Source organism: Anomaloglossus baeobatrachus, chromosome 1, assembly GCF_048569485.1.
Source record: "Anomaloglossus baeobatrachus isolate aAnoBae1 chromosome 1, aAnoBae1.hap1, whole genome shotgun sequence".
Classification (NCBI taxonomy): Eukaryota; Metazoa; Chordata; class Amphibia; order Anura; family Aromobatidae; genus Anomaloglossus; species Anomaloglossus baeobatrachus.
This window is the reverse complement of record NC_134353.1, coordinates 341105138-341121932: the sequence shown is the minus strand read 5'-3', so window position 1 is coordinate 341121932 and position 16795 is coordinate 341105138.

Here is a 16795-nt window from a genome sequence, read left to right as displayed (position 1 = left end):
CAAGCGTGCGGGGTTGAACTCCCGCCATCAAACACGGGCCGCGGGACAAGGCATCGGCGTTGCCCTGCAACCCACCGGCCCTATGTTCAACCGTAAACCGGAAGTTCTGCAGAGAAAGGAACCACCGGGTAACCCGAGCATTCCGTTCCTTGGCGGACCTCATCCAGACCAGTGGAGAGTGATCCGTCACCAAGCGAAACTGCCGTCCCAGCAGGTAATAGCGTAGGGACTCCAAGGCCCACTTGATCGCCAGGCACTCCTTCTCCACTACGCTATAATTCCGCTCGGGAGGGGTGAGCTTCCTACTTAAGAAGGTGACGGGGTGTTCCTCCCCCTGAACCACCTGAGACAACACTGCCCCCAGGCCGACCTCTGAGGCGTCAGTCTGTACTATGAACTCCTTCCGGAAATCAGGGTGTACGAGAACGGGCTGTCCGCACAGGACCCCCTTCAGGGCCCGGAAGGAGTCCTCGGCCTGCGGAGTCCAGCGCACCATGACGGACTTCTTGCCTTTGAGAAGGTCCGTCAAGGGGGCTGATAGTCCCGCAAAATCCTTTACAAACCTCCTGTAGTACCCCACGATACCCAGGAAGGCCCTAACCTGCTTCGTGGTCAGGGGTCTAGGCCACTTCTGGATCGCCTCAACCTTGTTAATTTGGGGCTTAATCACTCCTTGGCCTATCACGTAGCCCAAGTAGCGGGCTTCCGTGAGTCCAAACGCACATTTCTTGGGATTGGCTGTCAATCCGGCTGTTCGAAGCGCGTCCACCACCGCTTGTACCTGTTCCAAGTGGGTCTGCCAATCGGAGCTGTAAATAATGATGTCATCAAGGCACGCTGATGCATACGCCTGGTGGGGTTCCAGCACCAAGTCCATCAACCTCTGGAACGTGGCCAGAGCGCCGTGTAACCCAAAAGGCAAGACAACATAGTGGAAGAGACCCTCCGGCGTAACAAAAGCGGTTTTCTCCTTGGCGGACTCCGTCAGTGGCACCTGCCAGTACCCCTTGGTCAGGTCGAGCGTGGTAAAATACCGCGCCTGTCCCAGCCTATCAATCAGCTCATCCACCCTGGGCATGGAGTAGAGATCGAACTTGGATATTTCGTTCAATCTCCTAAAGTCATTGCAGAACCTTAAGGAGCCATCGGGTTTTGGTATTAGGACAATCGGACTAGCCCATTCACTCCGGGATTTTTCGATGACCCCCAGGCGTAACATTGTCTTTACTTCCTCCGATATGGCTTGTCGTCGAGCCTCCGGTACCCGGTATGACTTCAGGCGTACCTTCAGGTGGGGCTCGGTGACAATATCATGTCGTATCAGACTGGTCCTACCGGGCAGCTCGGAGAAGACATCGGGGTTCTGCTGAACCAACCGTCTGGCCTCTCGCCTCTGAGTCTTGGTGAGGGCTTCTCCAATCCTTACTTCCGGTTCGTCCTCTCCGGAGGTCGCTGGAGCCGGAGGTGAACGACCCGAAGAGGAGGGAGATGGGGAAAAAACAGCCATCAGGCTTTCCCGTTCCTGCCAAGGTTTTAATAGGTTGACATGGTATATTTGTTCAGGTTTCCGCCTACCGGGCTGCAATACTTTATAGTTAACCACCCCGACTCTTTCCTTTATCTCGTAGGGGCCTTGCCACTGAGCCAGGAATTTACTCTCCGCCGTGGGGATTAATACCAACACCCGATCCCCGGGTTTAAAGGTCCGCACGGTGGCTTGTCTATTGTAGCGGCCGCTTTGCGCGGCCTGAACCTCCTGTAAATGCTCCTTCACAATTGGCATGACCGCGCTTATGCGGTTCTGCATACCCAAAATGTGTTCAATCACACTTTTATGGGGGGTGGGCTCTTGCTCCCATGTTTCCTTTGCCAGGTCCAACAATCCTCGGGGATGTCGCCCGTATAACAATTCAAAAGGCGAAAACCCCGTGGATGCCTGTGGCACCTCACGGATGGCAAACATCAAATAGGGAAGCATCATATCCCAGTCTTTCCCGTCTTTTGAAATTACCCTTTTGAGCATGGTTTTCAGGGTTTTATTGAAACGCTCGACTAAACCGTCCGTTTGAGGATGATACACAGACGTACGCAACTGCTTGATCTGGAGTAGCCGGCATAGCTCTTTGGTCACTTTAGAAATGAATGGGGTCCCCTGATCCGTAAGGATCTCCTTGGGCAACCCCACCCGGCAGAACACAGCAAACAACTCCCGAGCTATAAGCTTTGCTGCAATATGTCTGAGAGGTATCGCCTCGGGATACCGGGTGGCATAGTCAACCATCACTAGGATGTGTTGGTGCCCTCGAGCGGACTTTACGAGGGGCCCCACCAGATCCATCCCTATCCGTTCAAAAGGGACTTCTATAATGGGTAACGGTACCAACGGACTGCGAAAATGGGTCAGGGGTGCGGTAAGCTGACACTCCGGGCAGGTTTCGCAGAACCGTTTTACCTCCCCAAAGACTCCGGGCCAATAGAACCTTTGCAATATTCGCTCCTGCGTTTTCTTGACCCCTAGGTGGCCACTCATCAGGTGTTTATGAGCCAAGTCGAGGACCCGCCGACGATGCGGCTGGGGCACCACCTACTGCTCTACCCCCACGCCCCGTATTTCATCTACCTGGTAGAGTAAATCCTGCTTAAGAGCGAAATGGGGGTACCTTACCTGGGCACCGGGCAGCTGTGCCACCCCGTCAATTACTGTCACCCGACTCCGGGCATGTATCAATGTAGGGTCCTGGAGTTGGGCAGTCCCAAACGTATCTGGGGACGCCTCCAACTCCGGGATGGGTTCGACCGTCTCAGCCTCTCCTGCCAATACCTCTAGGGGTGACCTATCGGGTTCACATTCTGTCCCTATCATGGGGACCCCTACGGCAGGTGTCCCGGATTCAGGATTGTAGGGCTCAGGTCCCGGACTGACCAATATCTGAGGAGACTTAGGGGGTCCCTTCCATAAAGTCCAAAAATAGGGCAGATCCCTTCCTAGGATCACGTCATAGGGAAGAGTGTTAAGAAGTCCCACCTCATGTTGCACCTGACCGCAAGGTGCTGTGATAGTGACAATCCCTGTGGGATAGTCTCGGCGGTCCCCATGTATGCAAACCACCCCCACGGTACGTCCTGTGGCCTTTACTTTAGCCCTCAAGGTGGATTGCACAAGGGTCACTAAGCTTCCGGAATCCAACAATCCTGTAACCGGACATCCATTCACCTGTATTTGGCACAAGTGAGGCTCCGTCTCTGGGGAGACCAGGTCAGCGGTACACACCACCTGAGCATACATTGAACCCCGCCGGGTAACCCCACAATCCATGGGCTCCGTGGTGAGTGGACACTGGGCTTCCATATGTCCCACCCGCTGGCATCGCCAACGTCTAATGGGGACGGAAACCCCCTTGACGGGTTGTCGTTTAGGGTACAGAACCTTCTGGACCTCAGGAATGGCGGCCGCGGCCTCAGACGGGACGGTAGGGGACTCCTGCACCGTTGTCAGCGGTGGTTCCTTGGCCCTAGGCTTGGAGGGGCCGGACCGACGGGCGGTACGCAAAGTCTCAGTGTCCCGTATCAAGTCCTGCATAGCCACATGCCGCTCTACCAGGGACACTAATTGGTCGAGGGTACTCGGGTCACCCTGTCCTACCCACCGTTGAACGGTGATGGGTAAAGTGCGCACAAAACGATCCACTACTACCCTTTCCACCATTTGCGCCGGGCTCAGAGTGTCAGGCTGCAACCACTTTTTTACAAGATGCAACAAGTCATAGGCCTGGGAGCGTACGGGTTTGGCTTCCTCATAGAACCACTGATTTACCCGCTGAGCCCGTACATAGGTATTCACCCCCAACCGAGCCAGTATTTCGGCTTTCAGGGTCACATAGTCAATGGCGTCCTCGGTACAGAGGTCCAGGTACGCTTTTTGGGGTTCCCCCGTCAGATAGGGTGACAATACCTCAGCCCACTGGGGGGTCGGCAGCTTTTCCCGCTCGGCCACCCACTCAAACACCGCCAGGAACGCTTCCACATCATCCCCCGGGGTCATCTTTTGCAACGCTTGTCTCACCGCTTTCCGGACGCTGCCGTCGTCACCCGGTCCCGGGGTTGTTGCTGCCGGTCTGGCCCGGATCGACTTGGCCAGGAGAACCATCTGTTCTTGATGTCTTTGTTCCTGCAATTGCAAGGCTTGCTGCTGACGTGCATTGGCCTGAACCAGCTGTTCATGGTGCCTTGTGTCCTGCCCTTGCAAGGATTGCTGCTGACGTTCCAACGCCCGGAGCAGGTGTGCATTGGTCTGTTGCTGCTGTGCATTAGCCTGAGCCAGCTGCTTTAGTATGTTCTCCATGGCGTCACCGGGTTTGGGCTGTAGTATAGCCGCTCGAATCCAGGACATGTGCTACTGGGTCACCAGGGATGGATGCTACACCTCACCGGCTGGCATGCCCGCATTCTCCACCATATGTGAGGTAGCGTGGTCGGCTGCGCAGCAGAAGACACGGGATCCAGGCATTAAGGTTCACAGCACACGGTTTAATGTCCAAACAAAAGTCCACAACAATATACATGTGCCTCTCCAGCAGAGAACTCAGGGAGTTCTGTTCACTCCCTCACACCCGGCACACCTGCCCTTGTTCCTGTTTCCATTTAACCCTTCCTTCAGCCTGTAGGGAAACAGCATTAACCCTAGAGTGGATTTACTTTCTATCATGGAGTGAGCACAACCGGGGCGAGACATACCGGCCGTTATAGATAACCCCGGTCACAGTCTCACAGTGGCTAATGAAGCACGGCACATGTACATACTGTATGTAACAGGTATTAGCAGATAGTACTTGAAAATACAAGAAGCAATTTTGCAATTTACTGCTGTGTAAAATTTTCAGCAGTTCTTGACCTATTAAAGGGAACCTGTCACAGCAGTTATAGCTCTTAAACTGCAGAAATAGGGTTAATGTGCATGTTGATAGCGTTGGAAAGATGCTCATCTTGCTGAAATTGCTACTCAAGGGAGAAAATTAATGTTTCTCTTCCCAGGAGCTGCTGGGTTTCACTATACTGTGAGCAGCTGCTGTAAGCATGCTCAGGCACTTTGACTGACAGCTCGCTCTTCACTATTTCACTACAGAGCTGGCTGTCAATCCAAGTACAAGGTCATGCTTATATTTGTCGCTTACAATATAGTGAGCAGTGACTGTAGCCATACCAACATGCTTATATGACTGAAAGCCAGGCGCTCCCAGGAGAAGATGAACTTTATTCCTCCCAAGAGCCACTGGCTTTCAGTCCTACTGGTGTGCCACCCTAGCTACAGTCACTGCTCATTATAATGTTCATAAAGTGGCTTAGCACCTTTCTGATGCTATTAGGCTATGTGCGCACTTTGATTTTTACCTGCTTTTTTGCTGCTTTTTCAACTGCAGCGTTTAATGCCAAAATGGTTGTGTTCTGCTTTTCAAGCAAAGTCTATGGGAATTTGGGTTTCTTGTCCGCACTATGCAGTTCAAACTGCAGCCTTTTTGTTGCAGAACTTTGGTCAAAAACTCAGCTTTGCAGTGCAAAACCCAAATGGCAAAAACAACTGACATGTCAATTGTTTTTGCCATTTGGGTTTTGCAGTGCAAAGCTGAGTTTTTGACCAAAGTTCTGCAACAAAAAGGCAGCAGTTTGAACTGCATAGTGCGGACAAGAAACCCAAATTCCCATAGACTTTGCTTGAAAAGCAGAACACATCCATTTTGGCATTAAACGCTGCAGTTGAAAAAGCAGCAAAAAAGCAGGTAAAAAGCAGGTAAAAAGCAACGTGCGGACATAGCCTTAATGTGCAGATTATCCAATGTGATAGACTTATATTTTTTTTTTGTTTCTAGTTTATGGCCTTAGAAACTGATTCCCTCTGCTAGGAAACATAACACTCAATGTTTACAAGTTATTTTCTGCACGCAAGATGTTAAAGCTGACCATGATCGCTGGACCATGCTGCTACCTCCTAATCTTCTCCAGCTGCAACGCAGTTCTTACAAGAGAAGCAGTAGTGTCGGTCAGAAACCTAGTCACCTAGCTGTAAATAAAGGAAAAGTTTTAAGATCTCAAGATTGGCTGCAAATTTTTACTAGCAGTAAACTGAAAAATTGCTGTTGGATGATATCCATCTATGAAGTTATGAATAACTCTTCAACTCCAAACACTTAACACAACAAAAGCCATTGAATTTACATTTTTACAATTGCACAAAATTGGGGGCGTATGTAGGAAGGTGCCATTAGGCTGCCTTATGTGGAAGTCTGAAGTGTCTCCCAAGTGTCTCATGGTATTTTGCAACCCCAAAGTGTTGGGATATAGCCACTCAGCCAGCTAGGAGAACAGATAAAAGGCCAACTACCTGCATTCAATTGTACTTTTGTCTTTCAGATTTGAGTACAGCAGCATGATGAGGTCATCTGCACTGCAGAAGAGTAGAAGATGGTAAGAAGGTAGTTTCCCATTAGGGCTAAAAAAAATCTGTGCTTTTTTGGAGGAGGGGAATAGATAGTGGTCATTGTGTGTGGGAGGAGGGGGGCAGTATAGAGAGAGCACAGTTTGGGGAACCAGTGTGGAGGCAATAAGGGGAAAAGATGAGAAAGGGACTGGGTTGTATAAGCAGGACTTGATTTGAGGTTCACAGTATACAGGGGACAGCGATAGATATTTAGGACAAATGTCGCTGGCGGAGGAGGGGACGCCGCGCTCTCCCTACTGCTCGGGCCCGGCTGCCGCTGCGGCCTGCTGCCGCCGCTGCTCGGTGGCTCGAGCGATGGGCCGGATCCCGGGGACTCGAGCGGCGCTCCTCGCCCGTGAGTGAAAGGGGATTGGGATTTGGGGATAGTTTATTGTCCGTGACGCCACCCACGGTTGTAGTGATTGAATGTACACCACCGCTGCTCTGGCTGGGGATCCCGGGAGTGATGGTATGGAGCAGCCAGTTGTTGTGTTGCCCCTCCGTGGGTAGGGGTTGGTGGTCCCGGGGCCCAGTGATGGGGTTGGGATGGTGGACAGGCGGGTATGGGGCCTGTGGAGGTGCAGGGGCGCAGGGGCAGCGCTGTGCCGCACGGCACGGAGGTACTCACTCAGCCAGTAAACACGACACAGTTCTCGGTAAACAAACGGCTGGTTGGATGGGTCCTTCGAACGGCTGCGGTGTTTTTCCCCTGACCCCAGGTTGTTAGTGTAAGTCCTTTCCTTCGCCTCCGTGCACACTCTTCCTGCTCTCCGGTTTCCAGCTGGCTCCCCGATTCAGTACTGGGGGGCCACCGCCCAGCCCCGGCTACCTGCGGTTCCACCAACTGGCTCCCCGGCTCCCTGCAGACGGCCACTACCGTCTGCCTGACTTTCTGCACAGGGGCCCTAGGCTCCAACCTAGGCCCCAATCTGCGTCTGCCTCTCTGCAGATGTCCTTTCTCCTTCACTCCTGAACTTCTCTCCGGGCTTGTTTCCTGCCTCAGGCCAGCTCACTCCAGGGTGGGCGTCTCCATCTCCTGACTCCGCCCACCTGGTGTGTCAGTCTGAGCCCGAGGCAGAAAGCAGGTCACTTTGGGGATGTCTGCTGTGAACTGCTGGGGGTGGGGGTGTGTGTGTTGTTACCTGTGTCCCCTGGCTTGTCCAGGGCGACACACAAACAGAGTTGTGGATATAGTTAATAAAGGCAGAAAGTGTTGGCACCCTTGAAATTATTCCAGAAAATGAAGTATTTCTCCAAGACAATTATTGTAATTACACATGTTTTGTCATACACATGTTAATTACCTTTGTGTCTGTTGGAGCAGCTTGGAAAAAAAAAAAAACAGAAAAAAAGTAAATTGGAAATAATTGAATTCAAAACTACAAAAATGGGCGAACAAAATTGTTGGCACCCTCAACTTCATTTTTAGTTCCAAAGGATCTAGAAAATAGCATTCCAGCTCACCTGATAAAGTGCATGGTGCGGAGCAGCTCCATGGACAATCCAAATGTATAAATAGTAGCAGCATAAATCCGTAAAAAAATGTTTTCAATTTTATTCAATGCAAAGAGGCATAAAAACAAGAGGGTAGGTGGATTAAAAATAAAAACTGATACAAGACAGGCACAGGTAACGCATTTCTGGCCCAAAGTGGCATTTAGTCTCAACCTCCAGACTATCGGCCATTTTGGTCCAGAAACGCGTTACCTACCTTTTTGCTTTTATGTCTTTTTGCATTGAATGAAATTGAAAATTTTTTTTTTACTGATTTGTGCTGCTACTGTTTCTTATTTTTAATTTTTAGTTACACACTTTGAAATAAATAGCTGCAATCAATCGCTTCCTATAACCATCAACAAGCTTCTTACACCTTTGAATTGGAATTTTTGCCCACTCTACTTTTGCAAATATCTCCAGGTCTCTCACATTTGTGGTATGCTTTCTCCCAACAGCAAGTTTAAAATTTCTTCACAGGTGACAGTGTGGCAGTTGTAGTTCATAAAGAGGTATGATGTGGAGGCAATATTTTATTGGAGAGGACGGTGTGGAGGCCGTGTACCATAAGGGGGACTATTTTTTGTGAAGGGAGCAGTGAGGGATTATTTTTTATCCACAGGCCCAATGTAGGGCAGATATTGTTATTCAGAGACGTTACAGTGACAATATTTTTAAGGTTACTTTGTTGGGGTGTTCTGCAGAAGACCAGAGAAGATGAAAGTTTACAAAAATGACCCAGGGATATGAAAATTCATAGGGTCTGGTTAAGATGAAGAAGAAGAGAAAGAGAAGGACTCCAATCAGAGAAGATAAGGTACCTGGATGTATATATTTAATTGGTACTGACTATGTTGTTCCTGAATGGTCCACAGTCTGATGATAGTTAACAACTCACAGTATCTACTTATCATTATTAATGAACATACTGACAGTTGTAGGCTCATGCAATTGTATATGGAGCTGACCTGACATAGCTGTACTAATTTTGGCAATTTATTCACATACTAGATATAGTGCTGCATTCATATACTAATGGTAATTCTTGTGCTGCATTCATATACTGAGGGGTGTTCTTGTGATGTATTATTGAACTGATAGTTCTTTCCATATTGTAGCTGTAGGTTAATGCAATACAATTGAATATGGTGCTAACCTGATATTGCATTAATCACTCTGCTAAGGCTGGTAATGTATTCATTTACTGATGATGATTCTGGTGCTTGACGCATGTACTGACAGTGCTTCTAGTAGGCATTTATGAGCAGATGGTGGTTTTGGTGATGTATTCTGGTACTAATGGTGCTTCTGGTGATATATTCCTGTACTCCTGTACTATGGTGCTGGCAATGTATTCATGTTGTAGGTTTATGCAATGCAATTGTATATGGGGCTTACCTAGCATTGCAATTGAACATTATACTAACCTTGGCAATGTAGTCATGTGTTGATGGAGACTCTAGTGCTGCATTCATATACTGGTCATAGTTCTGGTGAAATATTAAAGTACTGATGGTGGTTATGGATATATATTTTTCATCTGATGGTGGTTCTGTTCCTGAAATCAAGTGTTGATGGTAATTTTGGTAGTATATTCATGTACTCATGGTGGTTCTGGTGATATATTCATGTATTGATGATGTATTTTCATATTGACGGTGGTTGTAGTGCTGTCTTGTATTGTTATTGGTTCTGATTCTGTACACATGTAGTAGTCCATAGCATGTCACATAACATGACGCATGGCTATATGAACCCCATCTTGACCTTGGATGTACCAGTTACATCCATTATCAATCTCTGACAGCAAGATTCAAAGGGGTGGTTAACCCATATTTATTATTTGCTAGATCGATATTATGTTGAGAAACAATGTTTCTCTCAAATACCTTATGTTGGCAATAGTGCCTGTAAGTGGCGCTATTGCGGACCGCTCTTCCCCCACTGCCTGATCCGCTGGCTCCATGACCTCAAGGATCCGGTGATGTCACATCAACTTCCTGCTGACCTAACATCACCACAGCTGGCCGCAGTCTCTGTGAGTGATTGGCTGTGGGCGGTGTTTCACCACTCAACACAGCCCAGGATGACAGCCCATTAGCTCCCTAGTCCCTCTTCCCTCACAGCAAAGCGCTGAAGCAGAAGACACGTTGGGCTGTGACGAGCGGTGAAACACAGCCCACAGCCCAGTGACTCAGGAAGACTGGGACCAGCGATGTCATGTGATCAGGAAGTTGACGTGAAATCACCGGATCCCCGAGGTCACGGAGCCCGGGGGTCAAGCAATGGGCAAGAGCGGATTGCAATAGCGCCACTCACAAGCTCATACATAATACTGATCTAGCAAATAATAAATATGGGTGAACCTCTTCTTTAACATGCACTGGCGGGTAGTGTGCAATTCCCTGCTCCTGTGACATGATCAAGTTATGCCGATGAGATGTCATGACAACCAGGGGTCAGTTGATGAACATTAAGTTTGTCATAATGCTCTTCCTGTGAATGCCAGCAGTGGGCTGGCATTCATGAAATCACCATTTCTACTATACAGAGCTGTGCTGATGCATTGCTCTGTATAGGAGAAGGGGACTCATGACAGTGATTATTAATAGCAAATTCAGCCAGCGGAAAGAACGAGGACTACTCCTCCTGGTTATCAGAGACAACACAGCACAAATACTGCTCCAGGTTCTGATTCATGTGCTTTGTTTGCCCATTAGACTGTGGATGGAACGCTGATGAGTGAGACAAATTAATCCCTAAGCAAGAACTGAATGACCTCCAGAAACTAGAAATAAACTGATTACCCCTATCAGAGACAATGTCAGCCTCGACTTCATTGAGTCTTGCAATGTCAGGTACAAATACCTGAGCATTCAGTAAAGATGGCAAGGCAATAAAATGTGTAATTTTGGAAAACCTGTCAACAACAAAAATAACCATATTACCAGCAGATGGAGAATGAGCTGTAATGCAATCCATGGAAATATCCTTCCAAGGTTTCCTAGGTACACTTAGGGGGGCTTTACACGTTGCGATATCGCTACCGATATATCGTCGGGGTCACGTCATTAGTGACGCACATCCGGCGCCGGTAGCGATATCGCAACGTGTAAATCCTAGGTGCGACGATGAACGAGCACAGAAGCGTACAATATTGCCGATCTGTGTAACGACGTTCATTTCCATAATGTCGGTTCGACCGCAGGTACGATGTTGTTTGTCGTTCCTGCAGCTCCACACATCGCTGTGTGTAAACCTGCATGAGCGACAAACATCTCCTTACCTATGTCCTGCGTCCCGACGGCATGCGGAAGGGAGAAGGTGGGCGGGATGTTATGTCCCGCTCATCTCCGCCCCTCCTCTTCTATTGGCCGACCGATTAGTGACGTCGCTGTGACGCCGAACGCACCTCCCCCTTGAAGGAGGGATAGTTCGGCAGTCACAGCGACGTCGCCGAGCAGGTATGTGCGTGTGAAGCTGCCATAGCGATAATGTTTGCTACGGCAGAAATCGCCACATATCGCATGTGCGACAGGGGCGGGTGCTATCGCGCTGGACATCGCTAGCAATTGCTAGCAATGTCGCAACGTGTAAAGCCCGCCTTAATGGCAGCAAACAACCAGACAGATGAGAGTGCGATGACTTATAAAGTGCACAGGTGGTACAAGCAGGCACATAAGAGACCACCCTTTGGATTGTGTGCTACCAAAAATGACACGACAGACGTCCAGCTTGCACTTCACTCTAGGGTGACCAACCAGAACAAAATCATGATGCTCCCCCTGAAACTTAAGGCAAAGGTTCAGGGGACAAAAATGACTTATTAGCTGGAATTCCAGATAGTGCCTCATTTTGGTCTTCAGCAATCCTAGACTCAACCTGTGTATTGAGTGCTGACACCACCACTTCCTTCTGCAGTATGGGCACCGGTTCCTCATAAGGTTCCCCTCCTGGAAAACTCCTGTATAATGCATCTGCCTGTCATGGGTGACAGACAGTCATGTGGTTTCTGGCCATAGAAGGTAACAGTATTTGGCTGCACAGAATGCTCTCTGACTTTCCATTGTTCCAGCTGTCAGTATTCATTGGTATAGGTAGCATTCCTGCTGGATTCATCTCTCCCTCTTTTGGACCCAGCAGGAGCTCGCCTACCACCCAGCTGCTCATCATCATCATTCTCTTGGTGCTTAAATACCTCTTCCTTCCTTGGACTGGTGCTGGTGGTGATATTTACTTAATTCAAGCCTTGGTTGCAAAAAGGTGGCTTGTACTGCTCTGTTGTATTGTTGCTGAAAACTTTGTTAAACTTCTACCTGAGTCATTATAGATAAGTATTTGATGCACTTTCCCCTGTTTGTCCTCCTTGTGTCTTCTATAGTGTTTAGTGGGGTTGACAAAGACTTCATCCCATCCGTTCCCTATTTAGGGCTGAGTACAAGGGATACCTAGGGTCAGGTATATAGCTCTGCAGATATGTACGGAAAATATCTAGGGTGGTGAGGGACCCCGGGGACCAGCAGTAGGTTTGGTTAGGAGTCACCATCTTCTTCTTTAGACACAGGGTTTCCCATCCATTTTGCCGTTCACTTGGTATTTACTCGTACCTAGCGTTACACTGCCTTAGTGCTTTTAGAACCAGGATGGTAGCTTACAAACCCCTATTAAAGAGTAACGACTACCGAGCTTGTCTCGGTGAAAGGGGCTTTGCTGACTTGAAGTACAGGAATAGCTCCCTCCAAAAAGTGTTACCATTCCTCAAAGGGACACATTGAGCTGTATCATTACAGGTGCTGAAGTGAAGCTTTAAACCAATCAAATGTGTGTAAAGCACTCAGACCAGTTAGAAAACTATGTACCTTTTTTCATCATATCAGTCAGAGGTCTAGCTGTGGCAGAAATATTTTTTAGCATTTTTTTTAGTATTTTTTTTATTTTTCAGCAATAATTAACAAAATCCAAGAACCATTGCAGTGCCTTAAGACTCCAAGGATGGTCCCATTTTAGAATAGCCTGCAGCTTGGAGGAATTCTTCCTAAAACCAGAGGCGGAAATAATGTAACCCAGAAATGGTAGTTCCTGAATGGTGGATGCATATTTCTCTAACTTGGAGTATAACTTGCCCTGAGTATCTGGAAAATGTTTAACATGTTTCATGTGTGACCTAAAATCTAGAGAATAAATGAGAATGTCATCTAAGTAAAATATAACAAATTTCCCCAACAGGTGAGCAAACACAATTCACAAAGTGTTGAAATACCGAATTTTCATTGGTTAAACCAAATGGCATCACCAGATTTTCAAAGTTACCCTCAGGTGTATTGAATGCCATTTTCCACTCATCCCCTTAAGACTCTAGCAGCAATCCACAGGCTAGCAGAAATTAACTCCTGCTAGACCAATCACTAATAAGAACACAACTGGTCAACACCCGAGTCTGACTGTGCAACTCCCAAGCACTAGGGAAACAACAGTATGACGTGTCAGACACTGCAGTGTGAGCAGAGTCAAAAGTAGCCATGACACTCAGTGAGTTTAGAGCTGAACACCGTGTGACACCTAGCCTCTGTTGCTGGAAGTAGGAGCTGTAGTTTTTCACTGAACATTGAAAAAATAAGAAAGAGAATTTAGTCGGCAAATAAATGTAAGTAAGTAAATCAATTACTCAAATCATTTAAGCTGTATATAGAAAGGGGACAAACTAACATTTATCCTGTGTGCAAGAAATATTGAATCTGCTGTGCATTACATGTTGGGTTACTCTTCTGGCCTGTTATATTTCTCATTTTAAGAATAGCTACCTAATATTATTATTATTATAATAGTAATAATAATAATAATAATAATACTAATAATAACATTTATTCACTTATATAGCGCCATTAATTCCAGAGCATTTTACATACATTTCTACACTGTCCCCATTGGGCTCAAAATCTAAATTTCCCTATCAGTATGTCTTTGGAGTGTGGGAGGAAACAAGAGTACCGGGAGGAAACCCACACAAACACAGGGAGAACATACAAACTCCTTTCAGATGTTGTCCTTGGTTGGATATGAACCATTTGTACATATTTATATTTGGGCAGAATTCATGCTAGTGTCTGTAGGAGGTGGTCGTGATGTCCCCACTCCTACTGAGTTTTATACTGTTTTATATCCAGTATATTATGTCAAGTGTGTTTTATATGGACTGTGCTGTTGCGGGAGAAGGCGGTTACCCAATGTAGCAGAGCCAAGACTGTGTAGTGGCCAGCACCACCAAGCGTTCAGGCTTGGTAAAGTCAATTGTAAGTGTATTGTGTTGTAATACCTATGTATATGGTAATGTAAAGTATAATCTGTTATGTGTTATAAATGTGTTAGCAGTGTGTGGTAAAAAGTATTAGGCAGTTAAGCTTTAAGTTAGAACATAGGTTGTAATTGAAGTAGCAGAATGGAGAATGTTAAGTAGGAATGTTATATAGATAGACTTTGTTAGTAATAGATATAGCAGGATTAGATACTTCCTGGTTACAGAGGGAGCTGAGAGAAACAGTGGAAGGAGTGATAGATGGCCAGATGTTTGGTTGTAGAGACAGATCTTTAAGGCAGGAGTTAAGCAGAGGGGTTTCCTGGAGCATGGACGTTACCTTGTAGTTTGGGTGTGTCGGGAACACAGGTATCTTCCAAGGGTCCTGAGCCTACAGCTCACCTTGGGAAGGGCTTAAAATAGTCCAGGGACTAGACGGATGTCCAGAGAGCCATATAGAGAGTTGCTCAGGACAGGCCTAAGGAAGTTGAGAGACTAGAAGCTGTCCGAGGCAATGAGAGAACCACGGATAGCCGCGGAAAAAAGAACAGGAGGGAAGCAGAGGAATAGGTTCAGAAGCTGGAAAACTGGGTTCCAGTCAGAGGGATAGGCCAGATGGAGTACCCTGGGAAACAGCGGTAGCAGAACCGGATAAGTGTGGCCATGTCTGCCGTGAAGGTACAAGAAGTAATAAACCTTTTACAGTTATTTTCTCCAGTGTCCTTTGCCAATCTACTACATTTATGATAACAACCAGCTACGAGGTGTTGGACGGTGTCCTTTGTCTATTTACTACATCTATGATGTCACTGTCTATGGGGTAGTAGACACCGCAATAAAGAGTACAGAGTAAGAGTCTCTGATGAAGGAGGTCAGACTCATCAGAGCAGAGTCAGCAAAGTTCTACCCTGTGTTCTTGGAGGCTGCAGATGAAGAAAGCCACTTGTTCAGTAGTGCCCGCCTCCGGCGAGTGCACCAGCGGTTGAGGGAAGAGCGTAAGACACTGCCCTGTTTACTCAGAAGCTTGGGATTAAAACATGCCCCATGTTTAGTGGTGCCCGCCTCCGTCAGCTGCATCAGAGAGAGAGAGCCTGTCCTTCCCAAAAAACTGATGGGAAATGAGCGGCGGCTCTGAAGAAACGGGAGGAAGAGCCGGAAAAGGCCCAACTCTGGAAGGTTTGGCCTAGAAAATGGGGACTTCCCAACAGCATTTGCCTGCGCAATTGTTGTAGAGTACAAAGACAGTAATGGTCTGGCGTGTAGTAGGACCTGAGAGCAAAGGGCATGTGACCTGGAAAACATAGCTGCAGCAGCAAGAAGAGGTGCTGTGGCCAGGAGGCCCATTGAAACTGGGGATCCCCCAAAAAGACCAGGACTCAATACCTGGAGAAACGTCGACGTCTGCCACAACTGTGAGTACCGGGTGCAATTCCAAAGAAATACCAGCTGTGATGAACTTGGCCCAAGGTGCCCACTCTGCCATGAACATGCACATGGCAAAATTCTGGATTATTTGGGTATAAGGCTGGCCAAGAGAAGTGTTCAAGTGGCTGTGAGAAGAACCTTTGCCACTGTGTTGCCCTGTTCTGGTAGTTGTACTTATGCCTGTGGGACTGTTCTGCGTTCCATGGGGGGCAAAGGTCACAATATCTGGCTCCCTTAAGAAGTTGGATGAAGCTGTTTATTTTCCCATCCAGGGACTTCCATCCAGAGAGAGGATGAGGTTGTAGGAACTTGTGCACCCTGTGGAATGAGTCTGGGACTGTCGTACGCCCCCATTGGATATGGGCAGTCACAGGGATTATGCCCCTGATACTGGAGAAGTGACTGTGTGCCCTCGTCTGATACGAGCTGGACTCTGGCCTAGCGCCATCCGTGATGTACTCTAAAGTAAATTTACATATACGGTTAGGTCCATATATGTTTGTACAGAGACATATTTTTCACATTTTTGTTTTGTACTTTACCACAATGGATTTTGAACAAAACAATTCAGAGTCAGTTGAAGTTCAGACTTTCAGCTTTAATTCAGTGGGTTGAACAAAATGATTACATAAAAATGTGAGGAACTAAAGCATTTTATAAACTCAATCCTTTCATTTCAGGGGCTCAATAGTAATTGGAAAATTTAAATGTTTGGAAAAAAAATGTGGATTTCTAATACTTATTTAAAAACCCTTTGCTAGCAAGTAGAGTTGAGCGCGGTTCGCGGTTCTCCAGTTCGCGGCTCGAGTGATTTTGGGGGCTGTTCTAGATCGAACTAGAACTCGAGCTTTTTGCTAAAGCTCGATAGTTCTAGATACGTTCGAGAACGGTTCTAGCAGCAAAAAGCAGGGCTTTTTACAGCTACAGTGTACAGGAGCCATCGCTGGCAGCCTGACAGAAGCTGGTAACCAAGATAAACATTGGGTATCCAAGCAAAGCGCTTTGGTTAGTAACCCGATGTTTATCCTAGTTATGTGCAGGAAGCCCACTTTTCCCCGCTCAGCTCACTCCGCCCCCTCCTGCACGAAGCATGTACACACACACACACACAC